The sequence below is a fragment of the Zosterops lateralis genome (assembly GCF_965231275.1).
Source record: "Zosterops lateralis genome assembly, chromosome: 3".
NCBI lineage: Eukaryota > Metazoa > Chordata > Aves > Passeriformes > Zosteropidae > Zosterops > Zosterops lateralis.
The window spans coordinates 57246215-57265980 of record NC_139764.1 but is presented as its reverse complement, the minus strand read 5'-3'; the positions used below and the strand labels follow the sequence as shown (position 1 = coordinate 57265980).

The following is a 19766-nucleotide window of genomic DNA, read 5'->3' as shown; positions in this document are numbered from 1 at the left end:
TGTGTTGAGCTGGCCAGAACATGCTGATCTGATTCATGGATATCATCTCTGGGATGACATCAAGACACACTCCCAGCCTTGTGGTCTCAGTGCTAAAATTTCAACAAGTATCGTCTGATCCACCGATCTTACTGAGGACATGAACCAGTGTGGGTGTCATCACTGTTTAAAAAGGGTCTCAGAGTAACAGCTGAGAACTATGATTTCCCAAAAAGACAAGTCAGGATGAAGCCTGGACATGTTACGGGATAGTCCAAGGCAATGCATCATAGTCATGGCCAGTCACCAAGACTTTGGTCTGCAAGGACGTGGAAATTCTTTGGTTGAGAGGTGAGATAAAAAACCATCTGACATATTCTGGCATAGCAAAATTATGAAAATGAAAGATAGCCATGGGACTTGGGTGACCATCTCAGACAGAAGGCAGGGAGATTAATTTCTCTCTCCAATCCAAAAATATTCTAATATGGTGTCTTGTTCAGCACTGAGAAAGTTGACATTAGAAAATGTGATGTATAATTTAGAAAAATAATAGGAATATAAAAACATGACAAAACCCCCTCTATTCCACTGAGCCTTCACTTTTGCATGCACCACATTTACAAAGAAAAATAATACAGGGTAGATGTGGCTGAGGACTGTGGTCCACCTCATCTCTTGAGATCTGCCTACTCTGTGACATATGATACTCTCTGTGTTTAATGTCCACTGTTCATAAGGAGGGTGGCCATGTTATCTTGGGTCCATCTTCTAAAAATAACTAATTTGCAGCTGGACTGTCTCTCTCACAGTTTGCACCAGCCTTTAAATGGAATATTAGCAGCTTGTTCTCCACAAGTTACTGTCATGCTCCATTTCCTTGGGATTTTTTCAAAGCAGTTACCAGACCTCATGCAGATATTCTCAGTGGAGTTAACTGCTGGATTCTGGATAGCAGCAAACATTGTAATCCAGCTGTTTTTTGGTTTTAGTTTTTTGGGTTTTTTTGCAAAGCAGAGCTCTTTGAAGTGAAAGACCTATAAAAGTTGATAAAATACTAAGTTGAATGGAGAAAGGAGGAAGAATACATCACAGGAAAAGAAAAAAAATATGCAATTGGAGATTTCTCAGGGGAGAGTGACAAGGAAAAAACAGAGAGAAGGGGGAAAGCCTAAAATTGTGGGAGGAATATAATGGGAGAAGAAGGGACCATCAGCAGATGCAGGCAGAAGAATATGGTAAGGCTGATACTATTTACACTCCACAGGAGCATGAAATTAGAATTACCACAATTCATGTAGGATCTTCATAAGCCCTGGAGCAAAGACATTGCCTGTGAAACTATGCAGACCACTGCTGACCTGTAGGAGAGATATGCTCCTGTCTTTCCCCTGAAATGCTGTTGCCTGGGGAACCATAGCAGGGTAATACTGTGATGAGGGAGGTTACACTTAGAGATGATCCTACTGATTATAAATTCCATGAGGGAATGTGGCAGGCCAAGCAAACCCTGAAGCTCTGGTCTAGGACTGCCAGTGTAACTTCAGGTTCATGCAGGGTGAGCAGAGAGCTGGGGAACAAGATGAAGAGATTGTATCTACAGAATTATTTATTATGCTCTGAAGCTATAAACAAATATGTGAGAGACGTACATTCCAAACTGAAGTGCATTCATCATTCTTGTTAGCGATGATTAAAATAATTCTTTGTACTTCCAATACAAGTGCAAATGTCAGGGAAAAAAAATCCTGAAAACATGAGAATATTATAAGGAGTTTAGCTTAAAACAAACCCTGTGAAGTAGGCACCCTTATCTGCACATTACAGAGGAGGAAATGTTGGCATGGGCAGATTGAAGTTTGCCCAGGGCCAAGCAGGAAACCCAGGGAACAGATGAATAAAGTCCCAAGCTCATGAATGCCAGCCGTCTGCCTCAGTCACAAGATCATTTTGCCTTTCCTTCATTTGCTAAATTGCAAAAGAATTGTTAGGCAAATCCATAATTATGGTTTGAAAATAACCTCCATGCCTTCTCCCAGCCCAGGGTATTCAGAAGTACATGGGAACAGAAGTCTAGTTAAAGAAGTTTTCTCTACTTTCCATGTAGGCCAGGAGAGCAGATCAGCTAGTAGACTTAAGCATTAAATTGGGTAGCCTTTATAGGCACATCCAGTATCAAGACTTTGAAAGAGGTATTGGAGCAGACTCAGAACTTCTTTAGATTCACTTTATATTGCAAATATTATTTTTTTAGTTCTCTCTCAGAACCAATATATGTTTAATTACACCAAGGAGGCTCTACTGCTTTGCACAAGAGATCCAGTGAGCCTCACCACAGAACACATGGTCAGTGTCTGCTTGAAGAAATTATTGGGAGATTGGATAAGGTCCATGATTCTTTTCATCAAGGCAAGACTCAAACATTGCTCATCCTAATAAGTGAATGCATTCAGCATTAAGCAATTTATCAACAGGTGGAATTAGTCACCATCTTCCCTGTTTAGTTTCCTACCTAATCTCACAGTCATTTCCAGAAAATACTTATCAGCTCAGATCTCATAGGCAAGAAAGGGCAGGAAAGATTTATCCTGCTTGTGACAGCACTTCAGCATGGCCTGAGATGGGCACCCAGCTGCATGGCTGAAACCAGACCTTCATTAGCTCTGTTCAGCCCCCAGGAGACACTCAGGGCAGTCTGTCGCTGTTCTCGGAGCAGAGTGCAGCCAAGTGAGCCTGGGAGTCACCCTGGTGCAGATGTCTGCCCTGACTACTCTGCCTGCTGGCAGCACCAGCCCAGCAAGCCTTCACAGCTTCAGGTTTCTTGGCTGGTATTTCTGCACAGCACTGTGGTGTGGTAGTCACAGGCACAAACCCATCTGAAGGCAGGCAGGAGACCTTATATCCACCACCGTGTTGTATGTAGAGTACAGATGGAGACACAAGTGGTATTATGATGGAAGCATAAATGTTTAGGGCCTTCATGCATTTATTTCCAAGACTAAGAGCAGCCAAAAGACAGATTCTGCAGATGTTATTTGAGATTTAACAGTAAATGATGTCTGTCTGGTATCTATGTTTTCTTGAGGATCTAACCTGAAGCTTTTCACAGACTACTGTCTGAGCCATGTCAGAGGTGGAAGAGAGACCCTGTAGTGCAGCTATTTAGATTTCTTGTCTACTTCTTACCTAGACGAATAATTTCCTATATGTTCTTCTTTTAAAACCTTTAAGACCTTCTTCTTTTAAAACTGTCATCCATATCTTATTTGTATGCTTCTGCACCTAATGTGTCTTGTACCAGCTTCAAGTTTGGTGCACTTGGTAGTCTTAAGTTTATGATTGGACTCAATGATTTTGAAGGTCTTATCCAACCTAAACGATTCTATGAATCTATTATATTATTTTTACAGCTTGCTAATAACCAGGCAGAATAATCTTGGTCATTGTAGCATGTGTCAATCTCAGGGTAACCATGCTTGGTGCAAGTCCTATTCTGATTTAGCACCACTGTTGACTGCTTGCTGTATCACTCCCATCAGCCAGTTTTGTCATCCTCTTTTTGACACTATTGACAAACAGTGCTCTTTCAGCATCTTGCTGAGCTATTGGTGTGCTTCCGTGTCCATCATCCATTTTACCTAAAATAAAGATAAATTGTATATGCTGAATTCCTCATGTCTTCCACATCTTTCACTGAAGAAGACTGTTAAGCTTGTTTGGCAGTGACTCAAATCCAGGACCCAGACCCCTTGATCTCTAAGGTCAGCAGGCCACATTCAACTCTTATGAAATACCACTGACGCTGGTGACATCCCTCTGAGGATGAACTTGTCACAATAATTTTACTTTTTCACGCCTGTAATTAGAATTTTCTTTGCCAGGAGAGAACATTTTTTTCCCCACATCGAACCTAGTCAGAAAGCAGAGTACTTAGAGCGCTAAGAGGCAAAACAAAGAGGTTTCTGTGAAGAATCACATAGCAGCACTAGAGAAGTCTCTCCACCTGCCCCAGGCAGTGCTACAGAATGGCCCACGTGTCACACCAGCAGTCAACACAGAGACAGGTGACATGCTGAAGGGACAACTCGCAGCACCAGAGGGATGTGCTGGTATCACAAAGCCAGAAAACAAGGTCTCACATGAACTACTGTGGCCTCAGATCAGCTGATGGCATCTCTGATTAACAGAGTGGCTATCTTTAATCTTTCCTGCTTTGGGACCATATTTTAACCATGTGAGTGTGATCCTCAGCATCCCAAGCAGAAAAGCACGTCTGCAGTTGTCACTTGCCTAACTACTTCTTCTTTCTCCAGCAGTTTCTCAAGTATTCCTCACATGACATCAGAAAAATAATTTTATTTGTGCCATTGCTAGTTATCCCTTCTGCAGTGAGAGCATTCATCATTCCTGATCTTCCATCCATGTGCAGAATTTACCTTCAGCTCTCCTCAAATTAATGTCAGTTTCTAATTTAATCATTGTCACTGAATATTTTATAGACGGCAGAAAAGAGAGCAGAGAAGTATCAAATCCATGAAGATGTTAAGATCCATGTTAAGATGGAAGACTTTGACCTCAGAGGAAAAGGACCTGCCCAGAACAGTCCATGTTAGGATCAAACAAAGTCTGAAAGTCTTTTGAGGAATAATGCTTTACTCTTTAAACTGTACATAGTAGTTCCTTGGATTACTTGCTGAATTAAATACCAGCCACTGTAAACATATTTGGCTGGGTCATGATATAACAGGGCCGGGGCCATTTGATCCACTTCATGGAAGGACAGTGCTGGGTGTCTCTTGTAGCAGAGGCAAGAGTGATGAATTGGCCCCCTGAGTGCTGTGACAGTGGCTATAGGGAACAGCATTCCTCATCTCCATGGCCCAGCCACGGGGCTGCACAGAGAAGCTGAGCAGGAGCTGTCTCCCACTGGTTGTGATGGATGTGAGGGCTGTGGCACTGTCTGCTGTGGCAAACGAAGCAGAATAAGAAAAATAATCTCAAGAATAAAGCCAGTAGACTTGCACAGTGTTGGCCCCTCTGAGCTGAAACAAGAGCAGGAAGGGCACCTTGTGTGGCCAGTTCTGAGAGGATTTGTTGCTGCATGTTCTTGAGGCTTCTTTCCCTTCAGCAGGTCTGTGCCATCAGACTGCCACACTGCAGCACATGGGTACAAGCTGGCTTCCTGCACAACTGAGCTGCAGAGAGGACTTTTGCCATTACTGAAGACAGTGTCTGCCTGCCAGCAGGTTCTCCTGCACCAGTGAGTCATTCCTGAGTCACTTGTTCTGTTGCCAGGAAGAGCCAGTCTTCTCCCAGGGAATACAGCAACCTTCCTGGCTGATATAAAGAAACCAGCTGAAAAGGTGAGACGTCAGTGTGCATTTGTTCCCAACAAAGTTTCCTAGGTATTAAACAATCAGCACAAATCAACAGCTTGGAGACAAGTTTAAATTAGCTGGTCAACCTTCCCCTGTTGTTTTTATTTCCTTTTTGGATTCTGAGAAGGAAGTTCTCCATGGCTAAAGTAAGGAGAAATACTGGGGAAAGATGAGAGGCAGCTGTTGCCAGGTCCAGGGACTTCTGCTTCCAGATCAAAGTGTTCATGCCACAGAGCATTAATAATGCCCTCTAGGAAGTCTCAGATGAACAAACCTCCAGAATAACAAACAGTTTAGCCCAAGCTTTTTATTCACCTCCTTCACTTGGATTTGTAAAACTTCAGATCACTCTTTATGAACCTTCCTGCTAAAATTCACATTTGAAAAGACCACTGACTTTACAGAATAAAACCTTTCCTCTTTCTCTGTTTGATGATGAATTTTCCAACATAGGCAAAAAATGTCTCTCTTTATGCTTGAAGGATCCATTCTGGAGTGACTGGACCAGGAAGGCATTGCTTAGAGGTGACTAGTCCAGGTGGCAACACAAAGCCTCCTGTCTTGCTTTTAGCAAAACCCTCCAAAAATTACCCTTTTAAAGATGAACCTACTCTAAATTGACTGCAGTGGGATGTTGGATGCCTACATTTAAGAACATTTATTTGCCCTTTATTCAGGGAATGATAGTGAGATCTTCAGAACATGCCTGTTTGCCTTGTGTGATGGCTCCGTTCTGACAGAGACATTTAAATGAGCCCTCAATTACCCTTCAGCAGGCCTTTTTGATTCAAATGCCTGTATCTTTCTTACAAGATGGAATACATATGAGGAGTACATCCCAGTTTCTGCTCTGCTAGGTGATCAAAATAGAAGGTAATGCAAAAGAACAAAAAAATCTAGCAATTGCTCCAAAGGAGCTGTGAAGACCCTGTTCTTGAGCAAGCAAAGATGATGTAAAACCCACTAATTTGAGAATCTTAAAAAAAAAAAAAAAAAAAAGGTGTAATGAGAAGCAGAACCCCACTAATGTGGGGTTCTCTGAGGAGCTTCTTCTCTGAGGAGCCTATGGGGAGCTACAAGCCTGTGTAGGATTTTCATCTGTGGTGCTTCAGTTGCCTGGAAGATGCCCCTCCTATCTGGAAAAGAAATTCCTTTGAACTTCTCCCTTTGAACTGCTCATAGCCAGCACATGAAATGCTGGCATGAAGAGAAGGCCATGCACAGGTGTCAGCTGCCATTCCAGTGGTGAAGGAGATGAGCATTGCATGGGCTGGGCAGTGGTTTCAGCTCAGAGCCCCATCCTGAGACCTGTGTCACTCTCTACTTTCAGAGAGTGTCAGAGGTCAGAAGGTGTTTAATACAGAGTGTAAAGATACAATATCTAATGTAAAGATGTTCACTTTTACTAATAACTTAAGTAATGTAGTTTCAGGCAACTTCACTGTTACCCAAGTTGTGCTTTTTTGAAATGTCACCCAGTAGCAACCTTCAGATTTCCAAGTCCCCACTTCTCTCATTACCCTGGCTCCGAGATTATAAATATATCAGCTGATTGTTTCACACGGCCTTCTTTGCTTCAGATTGGAGAACTGTCACCAAGTATTGCCATGAAAGTAGCAGCTGAATACACACCAACACTGAACTTATTGCAGCTACAAACTCTAAACCCCAGGGATAATAGGAAGTCAGGAACCTTACTCGGTGAAGAAAATTGCATTCTGAAGCCTTTCAGAACTGCATTCTGAAGTCAGCTTTCTAATATTTGATCTGGTTAGAAATAGGTTCATAGTAATTAATTCTCCCATTTGAAAGCGTCTTTCTTGAAAACAACACAATCTGATTGCCAAATAACACAGTGGAAATTTTGATGGTGTATCATAAGGTCTCTGATGAAAAAGTAGAGGAACTGGTGAGTTAAATAAAGTTTTGCAGTCATAGTGACAAGGTAAAGAGCAACAGAATAAAAGACTTTGTTTCTTGAGCAGCAGCTTATACCTGTCAGCTGGCAGGGAAAAAATAAAGAAGAAAATATTTCTATAGCTAAGTCCTGCATAAATGTGATATAGATCACACATAAGCCCACAGACTCAAACTAATTCAGTAGGCACCTACAACAAAAGATGCTGAGATTACCCATGAGACTGCCCAACCCAATGGGTGCTAATTCCAGGTTCTGTCTACCCACAAAATTGACACGTTATAAATCAAGATCCAATCCATTCCAGCCCTGTCCACTGCACAGGGACTTTACTGAATTCTTTGCACTAGGAAACGTAGGCTTTGTGTTAGAATCCTATTCTACCTCCCAACCTCAGTGAATTCACCGTGGTTTGAGCACCATACTAGGGGAGGGCTGGCTTTGTCTCTCAGGCTCTCAAATCTGCTTGCATATTGCTACACATGCAGTAGGAAAATATTCTTTCATGTGTTGTCTTGGGATGAGGACTAGCAAAAGCCTCAAGAGGCAGAGCAGCATTTCAGAGGGGTTATCCAGGCAGAGACAATGCCCTGAAACAGCTTAAAAAGTGCACTGTTACATTAGTTTGGGGGGTGGGGGGCAACAGGGCCAGCCTGGAACATTTTTCATGTCATCCCCATAAGTGTCCCTCCCACCCACTATTAATCTCCAGTGTTGCTCTTGATGTATGGCCAGCTAAATAAGACCTACCTCATCCGGAGGTAAATCCCTCCAAATATATTTCTCCAGGAAGGCCTTTCCCTAAGTGCATGAGTGTTTAAAAAAACCTGTAAGTAGGTCAAAACAATGAGACACAGAGAAGTAATGACCTCTTTTCAGGAAATAGTATCTCACTAACTTGACTCTCATCTACTGCCTATAAGGCCTGGTAATGAGGTTAGGTGTACAGTTATTTTAAATTTGTTACATGATGTAGTCCACCTTTCTGGGACACCACAGCAGATGTCAATGGGACAAGAATCATTCTTTTATATTTCCATGTGCTCAGGACATTGTCTCTCAGCAGTATCATTAGCAATGCAGCAAAGGGCTTGTCAGAGCATTTTGAAAAGGAAAATAAAGCTGTGCCCATGAGTGTTGTCCTTTGAAGTGTGGGACTGAAGCCTCTTGGCTGACATCCCTTTCCTGGCCGACTCACTTTGTGCATGACTGCAGTAGCACGCTGCAGTCCCACGGGACCTGTTTATTACTCCCAAGTAAACTTTCCCCCTTCAACATGGGAAAATGGATTCACAATGATAGAAGGCTGGGACATTCTGCATGCTTAAATTCATAAGGCTTTTAAAATCATCTTTTTAATCTTTTTTCTTTCTGTCAAATGCCGAAGAAAAGAATCATGTTAAGCCATGATTATAAAACATGCCTTTGATGGCTTGTGCATTTGCCTTGTAGTACCTCCAAGTCAAATATTGTTTAAATCCCCACAGGCTCACCAAGATATATGGAAGAGACAGGGTTCAGGAAGCTGGCAGAGAATTAACTGCATTAGCTGCAAAATAACTGGCTCCCAAAGAACCAGTGCTGATGCATGTGGATGAAGGCACCTGTCAGGAGATGCAGCTTCTGCATCCCATGGGTTTCTTTTAGGCCAGCAGCCTGGCCAGCTCAGACCCTTTGGTCTCCAACTGCAGGGACACCTGCAGCCACCTGTCCCAGTGCCAGGTGATGTCTCGGGCCTCGCAGCAGAAGGGAAGGAGGGACAGACCTCAGGGCATTTCAGGGAGGCTACATGAGGGAGCAGGAGAGGGGAGTTTAATTACTTAAGCTTGCTGGCAGATGGACTTTGAAAGTAGCTGCATCATATTATGACTTCAGAGGACAAACTGATCCAACATTTGGAATGACTTATAAAGTAATGTCTCCTGAATGTATTTGCTGTGCTAGGTTTAAAAAAAAACAGCTTGTCCTGGAATTCCTTACCTCCTCCAGTGCAGGCAGGTGGCCTGGGAGAGGTGATAGTACATTTCTTTCCTGGCTCTCACATTCCTTTTTTCCAATGAAAGCTGTGACTATTCATATACAAGTCAAATGACACTGGCATTATACTGAAGTGGTGCCAGTGGTGAATCAGAGACCTTTTCAAACCACTTGAATTTTAAGGGGACAAGAAAGAGTGTATCTAACTGAAGGAAAAAAAATTAATAATAGACAAAAAATGAAAAGTGAAGACTCTAAGACTAAAAAAAAAGTGTATATATATATATATATATGATTTATGTCCATTTTGATTCAGACCTCTACTTACAGAAAGCAACAAAAGGTAAAAGTTATAAAAAGTGTAAAGTAAAGTAAAAGTCAAATATCATTTAAAGTCCCAGTCCTCCTGCAGTGCCACCCACAAGGTGGTATACCTTGAGTTGTAGATCAGGGTGAGAAACATGAAGTAAAACTTTAGGTGATTCTTTAAATAAGCAATTGTAATAACGTGAGGTACGATTTCATGAGGAATCTTTATTCTAATGAACACAAGAAATAATCTCTCATTATTCCTAATAACATTAATTTAGTTTTAAAAGAATTATGACAAAGAGAAGAAAAGGCTTAAACACTTTGGTAGTTGGTGTGTAAGTGAAAAGAACCCTGTAAAATGGTGTGATGTGCGCATGTAATCCCAGATATATGCATGGACTTCGTCACACAGGCATTCCAAGCACCATGTACTACTCTGGAATCAGGAATGTGCAGTACATTCAGAGATGCTATAATAAGAAAGCAGCACAAGGTAAATAAATACTGAAATTTTTATGAGTGAACTTTTGTGAACCAGTATAATATGGGAGCATGAGAGAAACTCATAAAAGGAGGGCAAAAGCCAAAGAACAGATGAGGATGAGAAAGCGATAGGATGAGTGTAGCAGAGAAAAAAAATGTATAAACAAGCATGTCTTTTATTTGAGATACATTCAGAAAAACATCCACTGAAGCCATTAATCTATTTTAGGATTCAGGAAACTAAATTCTTGGATTACAGTTATTCCCACTACCTGTCTCTGGAGTTACAGCCTCATTAAATTCTACTGAAATTATATTATTATTGTGTTCCAGATATGCTTTGGAAACTCTTGGCTACAGTGCAGCACAGCTGAAACTGATTTATTTGTATCCAATACTGTAACTACATTACAGCCAGTACTCTGCTTTTGCGTACAGCCTCTGCATGTAAACATTTTGCAACAGAGTAAGAAGGTGACTGCAAAAATCAGGGTCTGCAGGTGTGGCCTTGGAAAGCACTCCACAGGCACAGCTTCAGATGAGAGAAATAGGGGTGCAAATGGAGAGAATATTACAGTCATTTTCTAGTTAAACCTAGCTCATAATAAAGACAAAAATATGCTACAGTAAGAATCCTAACAGGCCATGTCTACTGATCAAGCAGGTGTTCAAATACAACCAAAACTATTGTAATATAATGGAACATGAAGAGGGGAAGGACTCCAAAAAATCACTTTATCCTGAGATCAACCTGCACCATCCCTAAGAATTCCCCAGTTTTTCATGGACCCTCCAGAGATTGAGAGTCAGCAGTCTTCCTTGGTTGTGAGCTAACCTTAGCCATATACCACAACTCTACAGGCCAACAAGGAAGGTTGTGCAATGACACACGACAAGTTTGGCAGCTGAGCTGTCACCTGCACAGATAGGCTTGCTGGTGTTGAGCTGAGCATGAGGAAACTGTAAAAAACTCTTCTATTCACTTGGGGAAAGTGGAAATCCCATGGTGTTGACAACCTTAAACAATACATGCTCTTTTTACTGTGTTTAAAGAACATTTGAATACTGATTATTATCAACGGTGACATTACATTCCTGAGTAATTTTCTTACACCTAGTATGAATCATACCTGCATCTGAACTGATGAGCCTGTAGCAAGTTTTATAAAGCTGTTGTATCATCAAGATAATTAAAACAATGTGTGTTCCTCTCCAATACAGAATTTTAGGTCAGTATAAAACAGTATGGCATAATCATAAATTAAATGTTTGTGTAAAGTGTTGCTGTTCTATCAGAATGTCTGTTAATAGCCTGCTTATTAAAGCAATAAAAGTATAATTTATGCAACCTTTAGCCAACCAGCTTGAAAAAAATATTTCTGGGAAAAGATTTCCAATATTTACAGAATCTGACAAGTTTCTGATATTTACAGAACCTAACACAATCATGCCTAATCCTTTGAAAATTAATCATGTCAGCAAGAACAGTGAGATTAATTACGGAGATTGCTGATGCTTTTCAGTGCCGAAATGGATGCATCCCATTTCTGCAACCTTTCCAATAATAACAGCCACAATGGACCGGCCGGTTGTTTTTGCAGCTTGTGAGCAGAGCCGCCCATGCAGCGCCCCCGGCCCCAGCACAAACACGCTCCAGCAGCCACCAGCCCTAGGCTGCTTCCTCCCCCCGTGCTTCCCAGCTGCTTTCAGCCACAGAGAGCATGGACACATCTCCAGTTTCCTCTCAGCCACACTGGAATGCCTGGGTGTAGTTTACGGAGATGCGCGCCAAAGACAATTCCCATGCTACCAGACGGTTCCCATTTCAGAAGGCTCCTCCACTCAGCTCTTTGCTGCAAAAGCTGTGGCCAAACTTCTCACTATGCCTCTGTGTCCCAGTAGCAGGAAAATCTTCAGTCCTGGCTTCCCTGAGTTTCTTTCTTTCAAAGTTTTTCTGAGTGGACAACGTATCCTCCAGTACACAGCAAGGTGGGTACAATCTGACCTGTGGCTCTATTTCTTCTGGAGCAATCTGATGGCAATGCAGAGACCCCAGAGACTACCTGGCAGGGTCCAAGTTAAGGATGTTCTCAAATCTCACCTGCCAGGGCCCTGCCAATAAACTGGTGCAGACTCAGGTAATCTCACTCCAAGTTGTGGCTCTTGTCACTTACCATACAATTTCTCAGCATCTTCTGCACATGTATATACAGTATTATTTCTGAACATGTATACACAGTATTTTTAAAGTAAATAAAGAGGAAATATGGGAATCTGAAAAGTGAGTAGCTATAAACAGATTGGTAGCTCTCACCTCCATATGGTGAAGAGAAAGTGAAGAAAAGAACTGACAGAGAATAAGAGGTTATATTTCAGTGCATAAAGCAATAAGAATAGCATTTCCAATCCTAATAAACAGTTGAGAGGAAGCATTTCAGAGCAGCAAAGCAAAGGCAAAGTCCTCCACAGGGAAAGTGGGGTTGCATAAACAGAGAGGGTCAAGCTACACCATCCTGAGCTGCTGAAACTGTCACTTCTTGTATCAGACAGGACTAAATATCAGCACAGCATGGGAACAATACCACAGAGTTGCTAACCCTCATAAAAATAAAGCTCGTGGGCAATCTCCAGCCAGCCATTGGTTTTTGTCTTGCTCAGTAGTACTCAAGGCTCAGTAGTACTCAAGGCTGTCTATTTTTATTTTCCCCAACAAAAAGCTGAATTGAGGGCCTTGCAAAGTACAAGAGTAATGACCTGCTCTGAGTGCTCCTGCCATGATTATTGCCTGACTGGTTAAATCTTGGGTAGGTTACCACAATACTCTAAACATGACACTGCAGCAACCCCCAGCCCTTCAACCCCCTGGACACTGTGGGCTTAGGAGGTCATCCAGGCCACGCACATCCAGAGCCAGTGAAGCTGATTCTCCACAGGGACAGCTCTGCTCGGGTGCCAAGCTGCCCGGAGACTGTCCTTGCTGACCCTGGAGGGACTGCTGGCAGCGCCACACACAAGTGGACAGTCTGCCTTTACCCTGGGGACATCTTTGGGAGCCTGGCACCACGCCCTGCAGATACTTGATGCTGGCTGCTCCGGGTGTTGGCACAAGGCAAACCCCCAAATTGCTGAGTGGAAAAGGTCACTCAGAGCGAGCTTTCTGCTCCACAGCCTTTGCAAGCGCTCAGTAGCATTTGATGAATATCAGTTGGGGTTTTTTAATATTATTCATTGCAAATGTTAAAAGGAGGCTGTTTACAGCATCTGGTATTGCCTTTTATTACTCTGCATGATTTTGGCTCAGTTAGTACTGTAAGCCTGGATTTTTACAGTTCTGCAAATTATTTTCAGCCCTGCATTTTCTCTCCTGGTCTTACTCATCACAGTGACAGCAATCCACATCACTGCTGTGGGCTGCTCTTTAGGAAGTGGGCACATGATGACACACTGGGAAAAAATAAAGAGCCAAACCTCATTTGGGAGACACTCCACTCACTCCCCATTTAGCATCACGTCACGCCATCATGATCAATCTTTGCACAAAAGGGATGACAAGCAGAAGAGGAAGGTGGGGATTGAAAAGGAGACGCCAATTTCTGCAAGGAAGATCGGAAAAATCGACGTTTTCTGGTTTTATTCTGACAATATGCGCTCCTGAAGGTCACAGAAACGAGGCAGTTTAGTAAAAACAGGGAGACATTTTAGCAATCACACCTCCTGGCGCTCCGTCAGGCTGCTCTGCAGCACTGCATCATCCCCGGGCATCTCGTTCGGGGCTGGGTTTGGCGCGGGGATCCCGCAGGACCCGCGGTGCCCCAGGCAGCGACTGTCACTGTCACCGCCGCCTCCCGGGGGCTGCGGGCGATTTGCTCCTGCCCCCTGCCGGCCGCTGCCGGGACTGCGCCGCGCCCCCCGCTCTGGGCGATCACAGGGAATGTACCTTCTCGAAGCTCCTCCTGCTGCTGATGACCACAGGAGTGGTTTTTCAAGGATGCAGCGCAAGCGTTCTTGTGTTGTTATTATTTATTCCAGATATCATAGAATGATAGGAGCATAGAAAGGCGTGGGTGGGAAAGGACGTGAAAGATCACCTAGTTCCAGTCCCCTGCCGTGGGCAGGGATACCTTTCACTAGACCCCCTTTCTCAGAGCTCCATCAATCCCACCCTTAGGCACTTCCAGGGATCCGCATCCACAAATTCTCTGGACACTCTATTTCAGTAGTTCACCACCCTCATAGTAAAAAAGTTTTTCCTAATATCTGATCTAAACCTTACCTCTTTCAGTTTGAAACTATTCCCTTTAGTCTTGTCACTACATGCCCTTGTAAAAAGCCCTTCTCCATCTTTCTTTTGGGCTCCCTTCAGGTACTAGAAGGTCACAATTAGGTCATCCCAAAGATTTCTCTTTTCCAGGCTGAACAAACCCAATTGTCTCAGCCTTTCCTCATAGGAGAGCTGCTCCATCCCTCTAATCAAATTCATGGCCCTTCTCTGGACTCAAGCCGACAAGTCAGTGTCCTTCCAATGTTGGAGAGCCCAGAGATGCATGCAATATTCTTTTCTATCCTGAATAAAAATGCAAGGAAAGGAGGAAAAGAAGAAGGTAGAAATTATTTGACACATCCAGAATGAAAACCAAAGACTACCTGAGAACTTAAAAATACAAATCAGTAAAAAGATGGGACAATTTGCCTTGTTTGAACCCTGAAGAAAGGCAAGTCAAGGTCAGGTGGATACACGATATGCAGGCAGAATAATCCATGTCCAGCACTGTTGCAGAACAGGCACTGGTACCAAAGAGGTTCCTCAATGCCTTTTGCCACAATTCCTATTCCAGCAACACAGTGATATCAGCAGTTCTCAGTGGTCAGCACCAGGAAACTCTCTGGCACAGTATGACATTGTATTCTTTTTCAAAATGCCCTAAAGCAACCCTAGCAAAAGTTCAGTCTTAAGCTGGGTATTCCATAACCTTATCCTCCAGTGTTCTCCTTCTGAGATACTAAAATGTAAATACTAAACCAGAAGACAGTCATAAACACCTAAGAGCAGACGGCTGCAATTCTACATTCCCCTCTTTTGAGGTGCTTAAAAGGAATTGTATTTTATATGTTCATATTAAATATTTGTTATTTTAATCAACAATAAGCATATTTAGACTGTAATAGCAAATGGTCAAATGGAATCTTAGAAAAAGAGATAAGGTGGGAAAAATATCTTGGTAAAGCATTCTTTCCTTCTATTTTCTGTCCAAAAGATAGGTCTTTCCTAAAAGTCACCATAAATGGTAATAAATACAGAGGTCATATCTTAATCTCTCCTTGCTAAAACTCACCATTAAAACATTAAGAATAAATAGCATCTAAGTGAGGGCTTTTTTTGGAAGGTTCCAAGCAATTGGAAAGTTAGTGTTCTAGTTATGTGAGTTAATTTGGAAATAAATTCTCAAACAAATGCTGGTATACTTATGCTGCTTCTTGCAGTGGTAGAGAGGATGTGTGCCCAGTGTGGAATGTCTCTGTCCCACCATGCTGACCCTGAGTGCTGTTGGGAAGACTGGCTAGGGCTTCTCAATTATCAACTCATTATGCTAAAGAGGCTTGGCCTCAATATATGCATTGAAGAGCTGTGGCCTTCACAGCCTGATGGCTAAATATTGGTGAGATACACTTGGACTCCAAATAAGCAGCTGAATGAGGATAAACACAATTTGCAGATGATTCAAGTCTGTTATAGCCAGGCTGTATGCTCTTAAGCCATGGTGATTTGGAAGCTCTTTCCACGGTGGAGTTATTAAAAATTACTGCATACCTTTGATTTAAAAGCTTTAGAGTCTATTCACTCGGTGATTAACTGAAGCAATTCGATGTTGCTGTAATTAAACAATATACTTCATCTTCACTCTCTAATATGTTTTCCTAAGGTGCTAAATCAGCAATAGATCTGTAATCTGCTGACTAATTCCATTTACTCATGCCCTACAACAACTGGCACAGAATAAAACCTTGAGGCAACTGAAAAAGAAAAATGCAGTAAAATATGGAAATAACTGTAGCCATTAAAAGATATTTTTGTTTCTTAGTCTTTTGGGAAACAAGTCAAATATCATAGCTAATATCTTCCACTCAAAATATTTCTGGTTTTTCTAAGGACACTAAACTTGCTGATATTCCAATTCCTTTCCATTTCTAGAAAACAGAACAGATTTCTGTGCTTAATTATTTTTTAAGTCTAAAAGGGGAACCCAGTGTTTTGAAATAAGCTGAGCAGTCAATCTGGTTACATACTTTGCAACAGCTGACCTGCAGCCTACTCCTCATCTATTTCCACTTACATCTTATATCATTTTGGAGTTTCATAGCCTGTGACATCCTCCTTGTCCTAGTTCATCACTGCATCTCAGGTCTAGACTCTGTCTAAAGCCCCAGGGCCATGCCTGTCTGCCTCAATTCAAATGGAGGCTGGCATAATTCAAGAGCTGAAGCATGCTGAGATTTGAAGCTCTCTTGTAAGTTCATCCAAAGGGGCATGATGAAGCAGACCTGTGTATGAATAAAGTTGCACCCATAGCCACAAGGAGGACAAAATAAAAAAAATGGAAAATATCCAAACAAAGGCAGGGGAAAGCAGAACATGCCAGTACTAGTAGGCACGTTTCTACCATCAAGGATCATATATGTTTGTTTCCTGAGGCATGAACATTAGAAGGAGCTTTTGTGGTAATATTTTTATGAGTGGATTAAAGGTGGAAAATACCATTTTTTTCTGTTGAAACAACATCACTCTGAAGTGATTCAGCACCACAGCACATAGTTCAACTCATAGAGGAGAATTAATAAAAACAAGCCTTATTTATGTGTGGAAGTAAAAGCTGTGTGTTTCTCCCTTTCACCCTGCCCCCACACTGACACTGCCAACTCTTTGCACTGTTCAGTCTCATCCTTTAGACTTGTAAGTAAGCTCGGGGATGAAAAGTGTGCCTTTGTTCCCTGAAGTATCAAAGGAACTGTGATGTTCCTTTCTCATGCCAGTCATTATAACAGTCATTAAGTCAGCACAATGGGTGCCTGGCTTTCATGTCCTTAGGGTTGATGGCACACATACAAGATGTGACTGATATTGTTATTTTTACTATTTTTAGGCATACTTTGTTAAGAGTATAACCAGCCTATGAAAAGAGCAGATATTCAATTGGTGGCCTTTCTTGGGAATCCTCTCAAAGCCCCGTGGAAGGCAAATTGGGTGAGGAAAAACCACCAGGTGAGGGTTGTCAGCAGGAAAGGAAGAAGCCAGACCAAGTCTGGTCTGACTTCCCTGGGATTTGTCCTACATTGGGACCTCTTGGCATTGGAGGGAACAGAACGAAGCACCCAGGCATCAGCCAGTGGATCTGAGAACCAGCTATGCAGCACACTTGTTACTAAATTCTGCCAAGGAAGGGAAGACCTAGCAGATGTAGCTTTCTTTTAAATATATTTAGCTGTTGTTGCAATTAAAAAGAAAGTGTCTTGGTAATGCAAGATTATCAAAACATAGTGACTCATTCTCAGGTGTGTTGTGAAAGCCAGGGCAGATTTCTGTAGGGCTTTTTCCATTTTGGCAAACCAAAAATCTTTTCTCAACTGGGTTTTTATTTAATCTGATTTAATTGCTAGTTGTGGGGCCTTTTTTGTTTGTTTTGTTGGGGTTTTTTATTTGTTTCTTTTGGGGCTTGTTGTGGGCATGAAGGAAAGTGTGAATCTGGAACTTTCAAGGTGTTCTGCAGTGTGTTAGGTTTGAAATTAAATGCTTATGATTATTCATATTAGCCATATCAGTAACATAGAAAGCCTCAGATCTAACTAATTTAGCAGCAATAATAATTACAGTGTCAACTTTGTGTCACATTCTTTCATGTTTATGTTATTTTATCAATGGAGAAATTGTGATCCAGTGTAGCTAAAAGGTGCCAATATGCACAAAAGAAATCAACAGGGAGTAGAAATTAGTTGTTTCAGGTTTCAGTTTAAAACAGATTATTTTTATGTGTTCCTCCCAACTCAGAATATTCTGAGAATGCTTCCCCTTAAACAACAACAACAAAAAATCAGCTTGTGAAAATCAAGAGATTGTAAAATTTGAAAGACTTGGACCCAAGTAGCAAACAATACCCTCTAGTACCCACACATACATGATTGCCCTTGGTACATCTTACTAGTGGTATCAGTTCAGTAAAATACCTTGAATGATCACATAATTCAGTTTCCAAAAGCCTGACATTGCAAATCCTCTGCTGATAGCACAGAACATCCAGTCTGTGTAATCCCTATGGGATAAAAAACAATGGAAGCAGATATTCAAATACACCTTCAGAAAATCAAGCCTCTGACTTAAGTGAAGGTCAACAAAAGTATGAGAAAAAACAAGACATAGCAAAAGTTTGCTTAGACAGACATTACTGGAAAAGCTGACTAAAGTATCTGAAAAGCCTTTTTCATGGTCCTTACCAAAGGTTTGGCACAGAACTGATGAATTCTGCTTTTTAATAAACCTCAAAGCTTGCTGTTATAGGAACCCATGTGTGCGTGTGGTCATTTCCACAGAAGTTTAGAAATCCAAGCAGAGTGGATGAATTGAGGAAAGTTATTTGTTCTTTGTGTTAATCATTGAGTACTACTATATTAAACTGAGGTATTCAGACATCTGTGATCAAAAAAGTAATTTGACCAACTATTTTTTTCACCTTCCCTCATATGCCAAACAGTTCTAGACAGAACTTTCTGCTTCAAAACATTATTTCCATATTCTACTCTACTTTGTACAGGTTTGTACAAAAGTATTCATTGGCTGAACATAACAGAACTATGATGCCTGCCAAGCATAACCTCCTTGATTGGAAATGAAAGCAGCACTCAGCTCTCACTGATTGTTAACTCATAAATCCATTGACATGAGGCAGGAACACTGAACAGCAATTAAATGTCTTGAATTTGCAAATGCTTATCCTTAAATGGTATGAATTATGTGGATATGGTAAAGTAATATTGATTTAGTAAAATCAAGCTAATTTACTGGTTATTTCTTAGAAAAAATTACCTATGCAGTACATTGTAAAACACAACACTGTAACATGTGATTGGTAGCTCTCTCTGGATGGATTGCAGAAAGAAAACAAAACCAGCATAGGCCATATCCCTGTGAGCACTACTGTCATTTCACAGAGACATTGTCAGACCCGGCACATTTCACAGGCTCAATGCTAGGTGCTCATCATTATATTTCCTCATGTAATTATGTTGATTTCTCCCACTAGCTGGTGAAAAACAAAACAAAGCACAAAACAAAACAAAAAAACCCCACCATTTTTAAAAACCTAACCAAAAACAACATGAACAAAAACCATCCAAACAAATACAACCCTCTCCCACATACACAATAAACCCCAAACCACTTTGTCAGTGTATTCCTCAATCTTTTGACCTGTCACACCTGGCCATGGCCTAGGGAAGAAGCCACCAAGATAGACAGCACCCTTACTGGACCTTGCTGCATCTTCCTAAGAGAAACTGCAGCTTAGTGTGCCCAATCCTCTAATAACCTTATGTAAGTGCTTTCATGTCCAGCCACTTGACACAGTGCAGACACACAGCAGTACAACAGAAAAGGCATTGAGTCTTAAATGTCTCAGAGAGGAGATAAACAAATAGTTAATCACTTTTTGGGCACGGATGGCTGGTGTGCA

General features: G+C 41.7%; 1 long non-coding RNA gene across 1 annotated transcript in view; it reads right to left on the bottom strand.

Moving 5' to 3' along the window:
* LOC310907564 overlaps window positions 1-18352 on the bottom strand; it is an 84659-nt gene extending 66307 nt beyond the window's left edge. The window contains exon 1 of the long non-coding RNA XR_014589651.1: window positions 18265-18352. This is a non-coding gene — a long non-coding RNA (uncharacterized lncRNA). The remainder of the gene's footprint in view (window positions 1-18264) is intronic.
* Window positions 18353-19766: the final 1414 nt, after the last annotated feature.